Here is a 13,905-nt window from a genome sequence, read left to right as displayed (position 1 = left end):
TAACCCAATTTAAAAATGGGCAAAAGGTCTGAACAAATATTTCTCCACTGAAGATATATAAGTGGGAAATAAACACATGAAAAATGCTTGATATCATTAACCATCAGGGAAATGCAAATTAAAACCACAGTGAGATACTACTTCACACACTAGTATAGCTATCATAAAAAAGACAGATAATAACAAGTGTTGGTGAGGGTGTGGGGAAATTAGAACCCTCATACACGGCTATTAAGCATGTAAAATGGTACAGCTGCTCTGAAGAACAATCTCACAGTTCTTCTAAATGTTAAATATGAAGTTACCATATGACCCAGCAATTCTACTCATAGGTATATACCCAAGAAAAATGAAAATGTATGTCACACAAAAAATTATACACAAATGTTCATAGCAGCAGCATCATTCGTAGTAACAAAAAAATGGAAACATCCCAAATGTTTCCCAGGTGATGAATAGATAAATAAAATATGTCAAATCTGCACAATAGAATATTATTTTGCAAAAAATAAAGTACTAATACATGCTACAACATGGATAAACCTTATACACATTATGCTAAGTGAAAGAAATCAGTCACAAAAGACCACATATTCTATGATTCCATATATATGACATGTTCAGAATAGGCAAATCAATAGACACATGATAAATTTGTGGTTGTTAATGGCTGAAGGAGTTGAGGTCAGGAAGGTGAAGTAAGGAGTAACTAATAGGAATGGTATTTCTTTTTGCGGTGATGACAATGTTCTAAAATTGACGGTGGTGATGGTTACACAATTGTGTGAATATACAAAAAGCCATTGAATTATTCACTCAAAGTTAGTTAATTGTATGGTATGTGAATTATACAAAAATAAAATTGTTATTATACTAAAAACAAGAAATGTATTCTGCTCAGTGTAGGGAGTGGAAGGAACAAGCTGGAAGAAAGAGAGGCCGTGAGAAGAATAATATATTCCTTCTGATGAGACACATTGAAAATACGATTTAGGCAAATGTAAGCAAAGTCATAAGTATTACATTTAAAGTATATTTGTGAATAGACAGAAGATGTTTCTTCGAGAAATCAGCAATGGGTTTGTACTTTGGTATTATTTCCTATACAAAATATTGCATTATTGCAGGAAACAATTTTTGCCTCTCATGACAGTTGAAAACTGAGCTTCAGCTTTTAACTCTTTAATTTTTAAAATTCACAAAGTTTTGGCCAATGATTATTGCACTACATTTGCAATGTTATAGTGGCTGTTCTTTTCTCTTATCAAGTTGCACTTTTCAAATTACAGCATCTTGGTTATGTTTCCTTTTGCAAATTCACAAATAAACCTACATTTCACAGTCATGTTCTTTTCATCTGATTATTCAAGTGATAAAATGTGAGCTTTCTTGATATTTCAGCAAAAACAAATTTTGCATGTTTCCATAGTGAAAATTAAGGGCAAAATTAGATTAAATTGAAGTTCAGAGAAGATGAAGAAAAATGATGAATGCCTGGAATGATTTATGAAGAAATATTAAACAAGAGAGACCAAATTTGGAAAGCTTAGAAAAGCAGATGACTAAGCATAAGCAATTATATACAAATATCTGTTAGATGTCAAAAGGGAAATAAATGACACATCCAAGCCAAGAATATGGAGAAATAATTAACAATTTCATGTTAATGGAGAAAAAGTAAAATCAAAGTGCAAACTAAAAGAAGACACTAATTAATAGTTTAAACTATAGTAGAATAATCTGATATTGAAAATTATTGCTAGATTACAAGTTATCAAAAATGTTTTTATTATATGTTGGTATAGAGGAGCAAAGTTATGGTAACAATGATCTTTAAGACACAACATTAGCATGCTCCTCATTACTTTAAAAATCAAAAATAGGACAACTGAGCAAAGAGATGGGCATTCTATTAATATGCTGATAATCACTTTTTAGAAATATGACTGTAGGAAATATTATACAACCTCAGCATGTTCTCTTCCAATATCCGTGTCTCTTAATTTTGACTTCCACAGCTAGCATAGGATGGATAATTGGAAGATGTTCATTCTCATACTGCATGTAATCTCTTTTATTAAAGAGTAAAGTGAGCTTTGGAAGCATTACTTGGCACACATGATTTTTATTCATTACATTTGACTTGCTAATTGCAATAATGGATATGTGAAACTTCTGTTTCACCTATATCTTTCCCAATATGGAAAAATATTTGCCATGTGACTGAAGAACAATAGCGAACTTTCAAAGGTCTTTGCATATAATTTTTTTTCCTGTAACTGGCCATTAACATTTGGCAATTTACTAATTGTCTTTGTTTCTCCATATGAAAATGTCACTTTCTCCTTGGCCTTAAGTGGAGATGTTCTGTGTGTCATACTAAATGGAATAACAATAACAATTTTTTAGAAAACACTTACAAAAAATAATATTTAGATTTAGACCAAGTTCCCATTTTTCTGATCACATGGATTTTTATTCTATTGCTTCACACTTTAGCTTCTCACACCAATTTTAGATCATCCTGCTTATATTGATTCATTTAATTCTATTTGTTTGAATTTTTTATTTTGGCATATTACAAATGTGATACAAATGGGGGTACAAATGTTTAGGTTACATATATTGCCTTTGCCCCACCTAAGTCAGTACTTCAAGCATGTCCATTCCCAAAATGGTGCTCACTGCACCCATTAGGTGTGTATATATCCATCCCCTCCTCCCCACTCCCATCTGCCAACACCCAGTAAATGTTACTACTATATGTGCACTTAAGCGTTGATCAGTTAATACCAATTTGATGGTGAGTACATGTGGTGCTTGTTTTTGTATTCTTGGGATACTTCACTTAGTAGAATGGGTTTTAGCTCTATCCAGGATAATACAAGAGGTGCTATATCATCATTGTTTTTGTGGCTGAGTAGAACTCCATGGTATAAATATATCACATTTTGTTAATCCACTCATATGTTGATGGGCACTTGGGTTATTTCCACATCTTTGCAATTGTGAATTGTGCTGCTATAAACATTCGAGTGCAGATGTCTTTTTTATAGAATGTCTTTTTTTCCTTTGGGTAGATGTCCAGTAATGGGATTGCTGGATCAAATGGTAGTTCTACTTGTAGCTCTTAGAGGTATCTCCATATTACTTTCCACAGAGGTTTTACTAGTTTGCAGTCTGACTAGCAGTGTATAAGTGTTCCTATCTCTCTCCACATCCATGCCAACATTTATTTTTTTATTTTATTTTTATTTTTATTTATTTATTTATTTATTTTGAGACAGATTCTCGCTTTGTTGCCCAGGCTAGAGTGAGTGCTGTGGCATCAGCCTAGCTCACAGCAACCTCAAACTCCTGGGCCTAAGCGATCCTACTGCCTCAACCTCCCGGGTAGCTGCGACTACAGGCATGCACCACCATGCTCAGCTAATTTTTTCTATATATATTTTAGTTGGCCAGATAATTTTTCTATTTTTAGTAGAGACAGGGTCTTGCTGTTGCTCAGGCTAGCCAACATTTATTTTTTTGTGTCTTTTTGCTAAAGGCCATTCTCACTGGAGATGAGTGATATCTCATTGTGGTTTTGGTTTGCATTTCCCTGATGATAAGAGATGTTGAGCATTTTTTTTTTCATATGTTTGTAGGCCATTAGTCTATCTTCTTTTGAAAAGTTTCTGTTCATGTCCTCTGCCCAGTTTTTGATAGGGTTGTCTAATTTTTTGTTGCTGATTTCCTGAGTTCTACATTGATTCTAGTTATCAGCCCTTTATCAGATGTGTTGCATGCAAATATTTTCTCCTATTCTGCAGATTGTCTGTTTGCTTTCATGATAGTTTACTTGGCTGTGCAGAACGTTTTTAATTTGATCAGATCCCATTTATTTATTTTTGTTGTTGCTGTGATTGCCTTTGGGGTCTATTTCATTCATAGGCAATCCTATTCTGCCTTACTCAACACTTTAAAAAGTTGTACTTTAATGATGAAATTTGAACAAAACCTTTGAAATAATTCACATGAAAACCCCTGACATCATCTGGAAAGGAAATGAAGGGAATTTCATTATATGGAACACAGTGTTTTTATCTTTAATTGCAATGGTTTGGGGCTCCAATACATTACCTGGTACAAAATGGGACCTTAATAAATGTTTATTAAAAGCTTCTGCACAGCCAAGTAAACTATCATTAGAGCGAATAGACAGCCTACAGAATGGTAGAAAAATATTTGTTTTCTACACATCCCAATAAAGGGCTGATAATAAGAATCTATATAGAACTCAAAAAATCAACAAGAAAAAATCAGACAACCCCATCAATAAATGGGCAAAGGACATGAACAGAAACTTTTCAAAAGAAGACAGAATAATGGCCAGCAAACATATAAGAAAATGCTCAACATCTCTAATCATCAGGGAAGTTCAAATCAAAACCACAGTGAGATCTCACCTAACTCCATTAAGAATGGCCTTTATCAGAAAGTCCCAAAACAACAAATGCTGGCGAGGATGTGGAGAGATTGGAACAGTCTTACACTGCTGGTGGGAGTGCAAATTAGTACAACCTCTGTGGAAAATAATTTGGAGATACCTCAAAGAGCTAAAAATAGAAATACCATGTGATCCAGCAATAGCACTACTAGGCATCTACCCAAAGGAACAAAAGACATTCTGTAATAAAGTCATTTGCACTCGAATGTTTATGGCAGCACAATTCACTATTGGAAGGATGTGGAAACAACCCAAGTGCTCATCAATCCATGAGTGGATTAATAAAATATGGTATATGTATGCAATGGAATACTGCTCAATTACAAAAAACAATGGTGATCTAGCACCTCTTATATTTTCCTGGATGGAGCTTGAGCCCATCCTCCGAAGTGAGATATCACAAGAATGGAAGAGTAAGCACCACATGTACTCACCATCAAATTGGCACTAACTGATCAACACTAAGGTGCCCACAGGGTAGTAATATTCATTGTAGGTTGGAGGGTAGTGGTGGGTAAACTCACAACTAATGAATGAGGTGAGCATTGTATGAGGAAAGGGCATGCCTCTAATCCTGGCTTGGGTGAGGCAAAGTCATAACATATAACCAAAATGTTTGTACCCCCATAATATCCTGAAGTAAAAAGAAAAAAAAATAAATTTTTGTTGAATAGCTGAATGAATAACCAAATAGATGGTAAAAAAAAAAAAAGACACTGGTTTTAGCCATGGTTCAAGGATGATATTTAATTGGTAATTTGTGTATTATTGAATTATTGGTGATGGCAAAATAAGAGCTATGCTGAATCAAAATTGTAAAAGGCCTAGCACTGCATGCTGAGGAGTTGGTGTTCACGTTGTAGATTTCAAAGTAGATGGATATCATGAGTTTTAGAAGGAAAAACCAAATAGAATGATATGAGTTCTAAGGAAGGACTTTGTTTCAATAAGGTGGATGTAATCCACAATTTCAAATGATGAAGATCATTAAGAATGTGGTAAGGTATTTGATGGTTAAGTCTTTGATGACCTTTAAGAAAGCAACTTTACAATTTGGTAGACATAGAGCAATAAAAAGTAAATCATATTTCCTCTCCTGGCCAAGATAGGGTAGAAGGGATAGATTTACCTCTGAAACAGCCAAAAAAATGGGGGAAAATAAAACTACAGTTTGCAAGGCACTAGACATCAAGCAGCAGAGACTGATCATTGTGAGATGGGAAATGAATGAAGTTAGCGTATAATTGCCCCAGATTATTTATTGAGATCCAGGTCACAGCTCAGGGAAGGGGAAACCAGGCAGAGAGAGAGTAGCAGTATCACTAAGTTGAAGAGATGGAGGTGAGAGCCTCTAGAGAAAATGGTGGGTAGAGTTCTCAAGATAGAGTACCAGAGACGAGAATGATGCACAGAGAAGGAACTCCAGAAACTTGTAGAGTCCTATCTCCAAGCTAATTTTTCAGTTGATTACTGATCAACTCATGTATGTCAGTAAATGACAAGAGGCAAGGAAATAAACCACTTAAAAGGATTATAGATAACAGTGTCTGGTACTTATACAAAGCTGGGAATGATGACTTTTCCTATTGAACAGACCGGAAAACCTCAAGATTGAAAGAGCATTCAGTAACGTACATGGAAGGGTCTTGTTTGCCTTGGTAGTGGGGGATATTTAGCCATAGATTGAACACTGTTCTGTTTCTGTCTAAAACATCTTTAAAAAACTCAAAAGTATCAAACCATTTCCAAGAAACTTAACAACATCCTAGAACAAAAGTCAAAAACGTTTGTAAAATACAGAATTATGCATCAGCCAACAAGGTAAAACTTATAATGTCTGGCATCTAATAATAAATTACCATAGCCGTAAAGAGGTAATAGTATCCCAATAATGAAAAGATGAAGCAATCAAAACAAGCAAATAATGATAAGATATTAGAATTATCAGAAAAGGACATTAAAACAATTATTGTAATTATACTCAAAATGTTCAAAAAGTTATGTAGCAACATAGAAAATATAAAGAATTTTAAAATCAAACTTATAAAGACTTCAAAGTTTAAGATAAAAACACATATTAGATGGCATCCATGACATATTAGACATTGTAGAAGAAAATATAGTATACTTGAAGACTTAGCAAGAGAAATTATCCAAAATAAAATGCAAAGATAAAAGGAAATATTAAAAATAGCATAGCATCATTGAGCTGTGAGAAAGCTTCAAGCAACCTAATATATATATATGTATATCTGAAGTCTAATATATATAGTCTTATGTATATGTATAGACTCTAATATATGCATATATAATATATATATGGAGTTTCTGAAGAATAAAAGAGAGAAGACAGAACAGAAAACATATTTAAAGAAACAATGGCAATTTTTTTTTCCAAATTTTATGGAAACCTACAAATCCAAGAATTTCAACAAAACCCTAGCATAAAAAACATAAAAAATCACACCAAGTCACATCATAATGTAATTGCTCAAAGACAGTGATAAACAGAAAATCTTAAAAGTAGCCAGAGAAAAAAGACATTACATACAAAGAATCAGGGTGAAATCAGGCTTCTTGTCTAAAAAAATGAAAGTAAGAAAACAGTGGAACAATCTTCTTAAAGTACAAAAAGAAAAGAAAAAATGGTCAATCTAGAATTCTATATACAGCAAAACATATTTTTAAACCAAGACAAAATTAGGACTTTTCCAGTCATAGAAAAGATGAACAAATTCATCACTAGCAGACATAGAGTAGAAAACATACATTGAAGAAATTTCTTTGGGAAAAAGAAACTTATAACAGATGTAAATAAGGATCTACACAAAAGAATGAATATTAGTGAAATTGATAATTACATGAGTAAATATATAAGATTTTTTATATATTAAAATCAACAGAAAAAATAAAATGAACCATGATGTAGTGTATAAGCAAAAGTATTTTTTTAAAGTAGAGTGGATTTCATAACATATATAAAAGCAAAATGCATGTCAACAATAGAACAAAATTGGGAAGAAAACTCAATCAAATATAAAACAGAAAAACGACATAAATAAATCAATGAAAGTAAGAGCTGGTTCTTTAAGAAGATCAATAAAATGCACTAACCTTTAGCCAGTCTGATCAAGAAAAAAAGAGAAGACACAAATTAATAAAATCAGCAAGAAGAGAGGTGATGTTACCAGAGATTCCACAGATTTTTAAAAAATTTTTTATCATACCATATTTTTCCTATATACAGATATCTAAAAGATAACAAGGAAATAGTATAAACACTTCATGCACTAATTTTGACAACATAGATGAGACAGATATATTTCTTAAAATATACAAGCTAACCAAGTTAATTCAAGAATCTATAGATAATCGGAATATCCCTATGCCTACTAAAGAAACTGAACTTGTAGTTTAAGAAACCTTCTCACAAAGAAAGCCAAAGACCTAGGGCTTCTCTGGTAACCTCTACAAAGCATTTAAGGAAGAAATAATACCGATCATATGCAAATGTTTCCAGAAAATGAAGAGCGTAGATCCTTTTCAAACCATTCTATGAAGCCAGCATTACCCTGATAACAAAGCCAGTCAAACAACAACATTAAGAGAAAAGTCACCAGATATCCTTCATAACCACTGATGCAAAAATCTTTTTGTAATATTTTAACAAATCTAACCCAACAAGACACAAAGGGGATAAATAAAGAGCATAAAAACCAAATGAGGTGTATCTCAAAAATTCAAAGTATGTTTTCCACTTGGAAATCAATCATTATAATTCACTAGTTTAACATAATTACAAAAGAAAAGATGTATGAACAGCTCAATAGGTGAAGAAAAAGCATTTTACACAATCCAAGCATTTGTCAAAAGAGCATTTGTCACATATCTCAGAACATTTGGGATAAAAAAATAATTTTTCAAACTGAAAATGTGTATGTACAAAAATGCTACAGCTAGCACCATTACTTAATGGCTTTCCCTCTAAAATCAGAAAAAAGACAAAAATTTCCACCAGTTATCACTTCTAGCTAACATTATACATAGGTTCCAGCCAGCACAATAAAGCCAGGGAAAAAAAAGGTATTCAGATTAAAAAGGAAGAAGGGAAACTGCCTTCATTCATAGATAACATGATCATGTATATAGAAAATTCAGTGGACTACAAATATGCTCCTAAAACTAGTAAGTGAGTTCACCAAAGTTGGATGATACAAGATCAATACACAAAAATCAATTATACATATACTAACAACGAACAACTGAACATTGCAATTTAAAAATATAATACTATGTATAATAGTATCAAAGACATAAAATATTTACGTAAAACCTGAAGGAAAAAAGATGTGAACAACATATACACTGAAACCTATAAAATCTGCCTGAGATAAATTTAAGATCACATAAACACATGGAAAGCTGTACCTTGCTCAGAGGTCAGAAGACTCAATATTGTTAATATATCAATTATCCACAAATTGATTAATATATGCAACAAAATCCTAATCAAAATCACAAAAGGGTTCTTCTTATAGACCTTGACAACTGATTTTAAAATTTCTATGGAAATTCAAAGGACTTATAAAGACAAAACTACTTTGTAAAAGAAGTATTTTGTTGGAGAGCTAATAGAGTCTTCTTTCAAGCCTTATTATAAAGCTAAAGTCATCAATAGAATGCAGAATTTGTGTGAGGGAAAAAAATCAATGAAACAGAAGAGTGTCCAGAAATGGACTTACAAAAATATGTACAACAGATATTCTACAAAGTTTCAAAGGTAATTCGGTGGAGAAAAATATTCTTTTCAAAAAATAGTTCTGGAGTTATCAAATATCAAAATATAATTTTTTTTGTTTTTAGAAAGGAGGTATATTATTATAAAAATTATTCTTCCTTAAATTAATTTATACTTTTTTATGTCAGAATATTATGGGGGTACAAACATTTTGGTTACATGTTATGACTTTGCCTCACCCAAGCCAGGATTGGAGGTGTGCCCTTCTCCCATACAATACAAATAAAAACTTGGATTCATATTACGTGCCATTTACAAAAATTAAAACAGATCACAGATCTAAATGAAAAAAAAAGTTTGTGACCTTTGTATAAGCAAAATTTTCTTAGATACAACATAAAAAGCACAATCCATGTAAGAACGAATAGATACATTGGATTTCATCAAACTTAAAACCTTCTGTTTGAAAGACATTGTTAAGACAATGAAAGGGAAAAATCAAGGATAAAGAGAAAAATTTTCAAATCATATATCTAATAAAAGACATATCCAGAATGCATGAAGAATTCTCACAACTCAGCCGGCGCAGTGGCTCACTCCTGTAATCCTAGCACTCTGGGAGGCCGAGACGAGAGGATTCCTTGAGCTCAGGAGTTTGAGACCAGCCTGAGCAAGAGAGAGATGACGTCTTTACTAAAAATAGAAAAATTAGCCAGCATCCTGGCGCGCGCCTGTAGTATTAATACCAGCTACTCCGGAGGCTGAGGCAGGAGGATTTCTTGAGCCCAGGAGTTTGAGGTTGCAGTGAGCTATGATGACACCGCTGCACTCTACCCACGGCAACAGAGGGAGGCTCTGTCTCAAGAAAAAAAGAAAAAAAAAAGAATTCTTACAACTCAGTAAGATATCAAGCAACACAATTTAAAAATGGGCAAAAAAAACTTTGAACAGAAACTTTACCAAAGGAGAGATAAATGGTAAACACGCATATGAACAGAAGTTCAATACTAGTAGTCATTACAAAATGCAAATTAAAACTGCAATGAGATACCACTATGCACCTAGTAGACTAGCCAAAATTAAAGTGACTAACCATACCAAGTTTGGGAGAGTATGTAGGAAAACTGCAATGCTCCTACAATGTTAGAAGGCATAAAATTTAGTATAAAAACTTTGGAAAAGTTTGGTGGTTTCTTAAAAATGTTAAATATACACCTATCATTTGATCTCACCTTTGGACTCTTTGCTAAAATTTACCCAAGAGAAACGAAAGTATATGTGCATACAAAGATGTAAACATAAAACGTTCATAGAAGCTTAATTTGTTATAATCCAAAATAGGAAACAGCCCAAATGTCCATCAAAAGTCGAATGGATAAATAGTGTTATGTCCATAGAGTGGACAATAAAATGAAATGAGCTGGAGTTGGGCGCTTGGTGCCAGCCCATCCCCTGGAGAATCCAGGTTGCGCGTGCTGGTGCCAGCTCGGTCCCACCTCCAGGAAGAATCCCAGCTGCACGTGGCTCGAGGTCTCCTAGCGACCGCCGTGGATGCAGAACAAACTACTGAAACTCTTAGCGGTGGCCTAGGAGCCAGGAGCACCATGATGGACCAGGCTCAGCTCCTCCGGCCCTGGACGCTGGAGCCGATGCCCCTGGGCATGAACTGCAAGCCGTGGTACAATGACAAACTACCTTCCCAGTGTTTCGCAAAGCACAAGAACAGGCTTCTGAAGTTCCCCACCCCCCTGAACAGCCGGCGGTGGATATTTGTGAAAGAAGGGCTGGACGACTTCAGGAAAGGCTGTCCACCTTGTGAAGGTCTAATCACTCGCGGCCCTAAGGAGGCCTTTCTCCCCATGATTTCTCACAGAGTTCCCCAACCTGCCCCCAGAACGAGTCAGAGAAAGCTGTCTAAGGATGCAGAACTGTTGTACACGTTCTCGCGAGTCCGGCAAGCAAGGAAGGCATTCGTAGACAACATAGAAGCCCGCCTGACTCAGCATCCCTTGGCCCTCTACCCCAATCTGGAAGATGATCTACCTGCAGATCTCTTACTAAAGGTGCTGGAAGTGCTGGATCCTGAGAGGAAGCTGGAGGATACATGGGCTTATTGTGAGGGCAAAGGGAAAAGAACCAGGAAACCCACAAAGCTTTGTAAACATCATTGTAGAAAAGCCTTCCCGGGACCTCCCAGGACTCCCGTGAGCCATCCAGATGATTTGCCTCAGGAAGAGACGCCAGCCACAACAGATGTGCCCGCTGATTCTCCTCCTGAAAGACACATACCAAGAGGAGTCCATGACTTCTGTAAATGGGTAGCTGCTTTCACAGATGGAGATTTGGACATTGATGAAGAGTACATCATGAAAAAATTTGAAGTTAAATATAACTACAAACTAATCTATGATGATGACCTACAAATGAAGAAGATAAAAGACCTTACTTCAGAGCTAAAGCACAGTGATAAGCTAAGTGAAATGGAGGAGATACAATTCTCCATAGAGGAACTAGATGTCGAGAGGAAACTCCAGAAACCACCGAATCCTTATAAACCCGACTGGGTGAAGACAAGGTATGGCGCATGGTACCTGAAGCCTAAGTTGTGGAAAAAGCTAATAAATGATGAACCTTTGATTGACCCCAAGATCTTACTTGAAGCTGAAGCAAGAGCTCGTAAACCTGACATTATTGAAGAGCTTTATGGAACAATTGCCTTTAAGGATTTTATTGTAAGCAAGGGCTACGAGATGCCAGACATCCTTGAGAAGTTGTTTCGCAGAAAGGGATGGAATTATGATTCTGTTAAGACTCCCATGGAAAAAGCAATGAAAACTTATGCAATCATAGATGATCCATCTGAAGATGATTAGATGGTTTTCTGTTTACTTCTGAATTGACTATTACTTCTTCTCATTTTAAACATCAATAAGAATTTATGATGATTGTCCCACCGTGGATGTACAACTTTCGTAACATTGGAAAATTCAATAACTAATGCTTATAAACATTTCTCAATGGCCTACTTCAGGTTCATCAATATTTTATATATTTTACCAACTATGAGATCAATATTCATATATCCTTTTCTCACTTTTTTGCAGCCTTGTAAATATTACATCATTATATCAATTATTTGTAAAAATACATAAAACCAGTAACAAAATCAGAAGTATTCTTAAAAAGAAGAATGATACAGTATTGTCACCTACAACATAGAATGAATCTCAAAATAATTATGCTCAGTAAAAGGAGCCTTGTATAGCTCTACTTGTATTAAAATTGCAATGAAATAATTATGACAATTATTTTGTTAACCTAAAATTGGAATATACAGCCAAAATAATGTTAACCCCCTTTAATAGTAAAATTGTTATCTTCCCTTTTAGGATTCCATCAAACCTTCAAAACCAGTTTGAAAACTAGTATCAAAATTATAGGTAAAACTTGAGCTATGCCATATTATCATATCTCTTAATCGAATGTATATAAATATTCACCATATCCATAAAAGTTTGCCACAAAAGACTGTTTCCAAATCATATAAACAGGTGAACAATATCAGGGAGCTTCAAGTCCCTGGCAAATTTTGTGTGCAAAATAGGCCTGTGTGAGCAAAGCTACACAGTAATATCAAATATCTTGACATATCTATTCAAGTACAATTAATCTTTGCATTTCATGAATAGCAATTTAAAATTCACTCATAAGTTTAAAATAAGAAATCAAATAACTTCTTTATCATTTGAAAATAACAGGTGGAACTGTCTGGGAGAGGTAAATTTGTAGCTAAAGGGATTTGTAGTGCATATCTGACTGAAGTGCATTTCTGTTTTCAGTGATGAAGTGGAAGTATATATATATATATATCTTTCATTCTAGTAAGAAGGGATATATATCTGTTTACATGCAGATTCTCTGTTTATAGTTAAGCTTGTCTGTGGGCATCGTGTGCCTAAAGAACCAAGTCTTGTCAATGTAGTTTTGTAAGCCAAAGGCTAGAATTTCTTTCCAAATCTATCACCATAATCTTAGGTTCATATTACTACTGTATCTCATTGTATTTCAGTAATGGTGTCCAACCCAATCTCTCTTCTCCTTGAGTATGTTTTTGTAAAACACAAACCTGGTCAAATTCACACACTTGTTAATTCTCCAGGCTCATCTAAACTTACCTAGATACATAAACACACACACACACACACACACACACACACACCCCACATGTGCATACTCCTGCATTACAGACTTTATTCAATATGTCTATTCTTACCTCTATGTCTTTGTACATGGTCTTCTCTATTTTTAGAACTTCACTCAGGCCATGTGATCCTGTTTCAGTGCTCTCCTACCTAACAAGGCCAAATTTATGAAGAGTTTTATTAAGATCTTATGTTTGTAGAAAAGGACACTCATTTCCAGTTACCTTATACTGAAGAACTTACTTTAATATCCTAAAGAAATAAGTCACTAATGCCTTCAAAATCTGGGAAATCCCAATACCTGTTTATTCAGACCTCAGAGAGGCCAATATCATTTTGTGTGGCTCAGTGTTATCTGGTTTCTGAGGATCTCCATTGAATCCTTGTGATTTGTACAGCAGTGTTCACTCTTATGTGGTCAATTTTAAGTTCCTTTGAGCAAAAGACAGACCTGCTTTTTCCACATTTTGGTTATG

At 34.5% G+C, this 13,905-nt stretch overlaps 1 pseudogene; it reads left to right on the top strand.

Moving 5' to 3' along the window:
• The first annotated feature begins 10,642 nt into the window (after positions 1–10,642).
• LOC138379035 (protein FAM47E pseudogene) lies at positions 10,643–12,100 on the top strand (annotated as a pseudogene).
• Positions 12,101–13,905: the final 1,805 nt, after the last annotated feature.

This window comes from Eulemur rufifrons, chromosome 30 (genome assembly GCF_041146395.1).
Source record: "Eulemur rufifrons isolate Redbay chromosome 30, OSU_ERuf_1, whole genome shotgun sequence".
Taxonomy (NCBI): Eukaryota; Metazoa; Chordata; class Mammalia; order Primates; family Lemuridae; genus Eulemur; species Eulemur rufifrons.
This window is presented reverse-complemented; position numbering and strand designations above follow the sequence as displayed.